Genomic DNA, 6046 nt, shown 5'->3' with positions numbered 1-6046 from the left:
GGGCAGCAGAGAGAGGGTTCCTGAACTGGCCTTGGCCCATAACCATACTGATGAATATTTTTCATATCACCATAGAACCGTCATCTGGCGATGAATGGAGATAGAGACAGAGACACACATTGGAACACTGGACTTAACTCCCTAGGTCCAAATGAGAAGCAGAAGGAGGGAGAACGTGAGCAAGGAAGGCAGGATCAGAGGGAACTTTCATCTGACGATGGATGGAGATAGAGACGGAGACCCACAATGGAGCACTGGCCTGAGCCCCCAAGGTCCAAATGAGGAGTAGAAGGAGGGAGAACATGAAAAAGGAAGTCAGGATCGCGAGGGGTGCGTTCACCCACTGATACAAGGGGACTGATCTAATGAGAGCTCACCAAGGCCAGCTGGACTGGGACCGAACGAGCATGTGATCAAACCGGATTCTCTGAATGTGACTGACATGGGGGCTGACTGAGAAGCCATTGACAATAGCACTGGGTCTTCTTTCGTCTGCATATACTGGCTTTTTGGGATCATAGTCTGTTTGGATGCTCACCTTCCTAGACCTGGAGGGAGGGGGGAGGAACTTGAACTTCCCACAGGACAGGAAACCCTGACTGCTCTTAGGACTGGAGAGGGGGGACGAGAGGGAGTGGGGGGAATGGGAGGGTATTGGGAGGAGGGGAGGAAGTGGAAATTCTTATAAATAAGTAAATTTAAAAAAAACTGTAGTTCTGCAGAATCCAAAAAAAAACAAACAACAACAACAACAACAAAACCCCCAAAAAACTGGCCAAAATGAAGCCAAACTAAGGCTGGGAAAGAAGAAGAAAGAATAAGACTCCATGCGGTCATCTGGGAGACAGGTGGTGCCCCCCCCCAACCCCCGGAGAGAGTAAAAAGAGTGAAGAGTAAAAAACCACAACTACAGCATCCTGAGCTTGCAGGATACACAAGTCCTGCTTCCTGAAAGATGCAAGCCTCTCTCACCTCCTGCACCATAGTGTTTGCCCCTGCGTGTGTCTAATGTGTGTACAACTACACAACGCCTTTGCTTCCCTCAGTCACTGTCAAAGTGAGGTCAGACCTGTCTGGCTTCATTTTTCCGTTGCCCTGCTTCTCTAACTGTTGAGCTCATGAATCAACACGCACATGCCTTTGCCATAGGAGGTGGAATACAGGGGCTTCAGCCTTTACCATCCTCCTGTCCAGAAGAGGACACAGCATCAGAGAGGGACAGTGACTCACTGTGGTCACATGGAGATGAAGGGCCACACTGGGGATTTGAACTCAGGCCTTAATTTCAGTATCACTGTCTTACCATGTACCTTAACTATTCACAAGCAGGTCTCAAAGCCACTGGTGTGGTTTGAATAATATGTACCCCATAGCCTCAGGCATTTGAACACTAGGTACCCAGCTGGGAGTGCTGATTTTAGGAGGTGTGGCCTTGTTGGAGGAAGTTTGTCACAGGGAGTGGGTTTTGAGGGTCTAAAGCCTTACTTGACTATGAGTTCACTCTTTCTGGTCCCTGCTTATGAACCAAAATGTGAGCTTGGAGCATCCTGTTGTTGCCTGCTGCAGGCTGCCATGCTTCTTTGTCAGTGGACTCAACCCTCTAGAACCCTAAGTCCAAATAAACCCTTCTTTTGTAAGTTGCCCTGGTCATGGTGTGACCTGGACCAGCAGATTGCAATGTAGAATCCAGGGTAGGTGGACAAGGATTGATAAAAACAAAGAAGATAGGAAAGCTGGGACCAGGAGATCTTGCTTAAGCTGATAACTTATGCCCTGTGAATTATTAAGAAGTACAACATTTTGTACATGGTTTGCAGAGGGGAAATGGGAGCGGTCAGCACAGAGCTCCCATGCCCTGGGATGGAGTCAGCAGGAGGCTAATCAGGTGTTGTTGCAGAAAAAGGAACACAGAAATCGGAGGTGCATCACAGACAGAGCACATGGACCTTGAGACTGATAACCACAGCTCCTTGAGGGGAAGAGTTGGGTTCTCAGGGTCTGAAACCACAGCTTCTCCAAGTCCCTGGTCCCAGGCTATTACTGGCATTGCTCTCCATGTTCCTGGTGTTAGACTAGAAACCAATTCCTTTTCCATACTTCAGGGCCCAAGGGAAAGCCTAGGACCAGGCAGTCCCCAACAATGGTGTTTATCACAGCAACTGAAAAGGAACTGATGCAGCCACCAGCATAGAGCTGCACCGTCCATGTGTGAGCCTAGAAGGGGAGGAGACAAGGTAAGAGCAAGAAATTTGACAGATAGCTTCAAATGTCAACTTGACACAGCCTGGAGTCTCCAGAGAAAGTGCCTCAGTTGAAGAATCACCCTGATCAGAGGGGCCTGCGGATATGTCTCTGGGGAATTGTCTTGTTGTTAGCTGATATAGAAGCGCCCGTCCACTGTGGGAGACACCATTCCCTGGGCATGGGGTACTGCACTGTGTAAGAAAGCTAACTAAGCACAGGCCTGTGAGCAGACAAGGCAGCAGACTGCATTCTTCCATTGATCTAGGAGGATCATCTGTCTATGTGTACTCTCATTGGTTAATAAAGAAACTGCTTTGGCCCTTTGATAGGACAGAAAATTGGGTAGTCGGAGTAAACAGAACAGAATGCTGGGAGGAAGAAGGCAGTGAGGCAGTCGCCATGACTCTCCTCTCCGAGTCAGATGCAGGTTAGGATCTTTCCTTGTAAGCCACCACCTCATGGTGTTACACAGATTACTAAATATGGGTTAAAGCAGGATGTGAGAATTAGTCAATTAGAGGCTGAAACTAATGGGCCAGGCAGTGTTTAAATGAATAAAGTTTCTGTGTAATTATTTCGGGGGTAAAGCTAGCTGGGATCCAGGCAGAACGCAGCCTGCTCCTTCCTCTTACAAATGATGCCCAACATGGGCACAGGAACTGTTCCTGGGCCAAGGATCTCTCAGTCAATAGGGCAGGCTCGGGTGAGGCAGAGTCATGTGGAACAAAGAAGCCCCTGCAACAGGAGCTGGAGGGGCCCTGTGCTCCCTTCTCGGACTGTGTCCAGGATGGCACACACTCACCCATCTGGATTGATCTCCTCAGCACAGGAACTCCTGGTAGTCCAAGGACCCCGCAGACAAAAGGGCGAACTTGGGAACAGAGCAGGGTCATGTGGAACAAGGAAGCCCCTGCAGAAGGAGCAGGAGTTGCCATGCACGTTCTTCTGGGGGACCTTCAGCCTGGTGGCAGACACTCACCCTCTGGGTGGAAAGCCTCAGTGCAGATGCAGGAACTGTTCCTGGGCCAAGGACCTCACAGACAATAGGGCAGGCTTTGGGGAGGCAAGGTCCTGTGGAACAAAGAGGCCCTGCAGCAGGAGCAGGAGGTTCCATGCACTCACTCTACTCTCATTTGAGATTTTTTTGTTGAGAATTCTCTGTTTAAATTTGTACCCTTTTTTTTTAAAAAAATGGAAATTTGGTAGTTTGATGTCTAGTTTTTTTGAGTTCTTTATATATTTTGGAGATCAGTCTTCTGTCAGATATGGGGTTGGTGAAGACCTTTCCCCATTTTGTGGGTTACCGTTTTGTCTTATTGACCTTGTCCTTTGCTTTACAAAAGTTTCCCAGTTTCAGGAGGTCCCATTTATTAATTGTTGCTCTCAGGGTCTGTGCTACTGGTGTTATATTTAGGAAGTGGTCTTCTATGCCAATGTGTTCAAGGCTACTTCCCACTTTCTCTTCTATCGGCTTCGATGTAACTGATTCGTGTTGAGGTCTTTGATGCATTTGCAATTGAGTTTTGTACATGGCAATAGATACGGATCTATGTGCATTCTCTACATGCCAACATTCAGTTATGCCAGCAGCATTTGTTGAAGATGCTTTCTTTTTTCCATTATAGAATTTTGTCAAAAATCCGGTGTTCATAGGTGTGTGTCTTCAGTTTGATTCCTTTGATCAATGTGTCTGTTTTTATGCCAATATCAAGTTGTTTTTATTATATAGCTCTGTACTAAAGCTTGAAATCAGGGATGGTGGTGCCTCCAGATGTTCCTTTGTTGTACAGGATTGTTTTGGCTATCCTGTCTTTTTTTTTTTTCGTATGAAGTTGAGTATTGTGCTTTTGAGTTCTGTAAATAATGGTGTTGAGATATTGATGGTGGTTGCATTGATTTTGTAGATTGCTTTGGTAAGATTGCTACTTTTACTATGTTGATCCTACCTATTGAAAGCATGGGCAATCTTTCCATTTTCTGGTATCTTTTTCAATTTCTTTCTTCAAAGACTTAAAATTCTTTCACTTGTTTGGTTGTATTTTATGTTATCTACAGCTATTGTAAAGGTTGATGTTTTTCTGATTTCTTTCTCAGTTCATGTATCATTTGTTATACAGGAGAGCTACTGATTCTTTTTAGTTAATCTTGTATCCTGCCATATTACTGAAGTTGTTTGTCAGCTGTAGAAGTTCCCTGAAAGGATTTTTGGGATCACTTATGTATACTATTATATTATGTGCTAATAGTAAAAGTCTGACTTGTTCTTTTCCAATTTGTGTCCCCTTAATCCCCTTTGCTGTTTTATTACTCTAGCTAGAACTTTGAGTACTATGTTGAATAGGTATGGAGAGAGTGGACTCTTGTCTTGTTCTGATTTTAGTGAAATTGCTTTGAGTTTATCTCCACTGAGTTTGATGTTGTCTGTTGATTTGTTGTGAATTGCCTTTATTATGTTTTTGTACGCTACATATGTTCCTGACCTCGCCAAGAACGTTTTCATAAAGAGGTGTCGAATTTTGTCCAAGACTTTTTCAGCATCTAATAGATGATTATATACGTTTTTTCAGTTTGTTTATATGTTGGAGTATATTGACAGATTTTTGTATGTAGAACCATTCCTGCATCTCTGGGATGAAGCCTACGTTTATTTATTTATTTATTTTTGGTTCTTGTATTCGATTTGCTGAATATTTGATTTTACTGAGTATTTTTGCATCAATGTTCATGAGGGAGGCTATTGTGTAATTCTCTTTGTTAGTTGCTTCTTTTTGTGGTTTGGGTATCAGGGAAACTGTTGTCTTGTTAAAGAATTTGGCGATGTCCCTTCTGTTTCTACTGTGTGGAAGAAACATTAGGTTTTCTTTTAAGTTCTCATATAATCCTTCACTGAAATCACCTGGCTCTGGGCTTTTTGGGTTGGAAACTTTTGATGACTGCTTCTATTTCCTTAGGGGTTACATGTCTATTTAAATTGTCTATGTGGTCTCGATTTAATGTTGGTATGTGGTACCTATCCAGAAAATTGTATATTTCTTTTACATTTTGGGCACTACAGGTTTTCAAAGTATGACCTAAAATAATTCTCTGATTTCCTCAGTGTCTGTTGTCATGTCCCCTTCTTCATTTCTGATTTGATAAATTTAGATATTGCCTTTTGGTTAGTTTGGATAAAGGTTTGTCAAACTTGTTGATTTTCTCGAAGAGTCAACTCTTTGTTTCTTTGTAATACTCTTTTTTCCTATTTTATTGATTTTAGCCCTCAATTTTATTCTTTCCTCTCATCTGCTCCTCCTGGGTGAATTTGCTTCTTTTTGTTCTAGAGCTTACATGTGTGTTGTTAAGTTGCCAGTGTGAGATTCCTCCACTTTTTTTTTATGTAGGTACCTAGTGTTATGAACATTTCTCTTAGCACTGCTTTCATAGCATCCCATAAGTTTGGGTATGTTATGCATTCCTTTTCATTGATTTCTACAAAGTTTTTAATTTCTTTCCTTATTTCTTCTGTGATTCAGTGGTGATTCAGTTGAGCATTGTCCAGTTTCCATGAGTTTGTTGACTTTCTGCAGTTTGTGTTGTTGAATTCTAGCTTTAAGCCATGGTGATCTGATAAGATACAGGACTTTGTTGCTATTTTTTGTATCTGTTGAGTTTGCTTTGTTACAAAGCATGTGGTCAAGTTTTGAGAAGTTTCTATGAGGTGCTGAGAAAAAGGTATATGCTTTCGTGTTTGTGTAAAATGTTGTATGGATGTCTGTTAAGTCTATTTGACTCTTTTTTTTGAAAGTAATTTTATTAAATTATA

This window comes from Myodes glareolus, chromosome 18 (genome assembly GCF_982192425.1).
Source record: "Myodes glareolus chromosome 18, mMyoGla1.1, whole genome shotgun sequence".
In the NCBI taxonomy this organism is placed as follows: Eukaryota; Metazoa; Chordata; class Mammalia; order Rodentia; family Cricetidae; genus Myodes; species Myodes glareolus.
The sequence above is the reverse complement of the archived record's forward strand: the minus strand, read 5'-3'. Positions refer to the sequence as shown.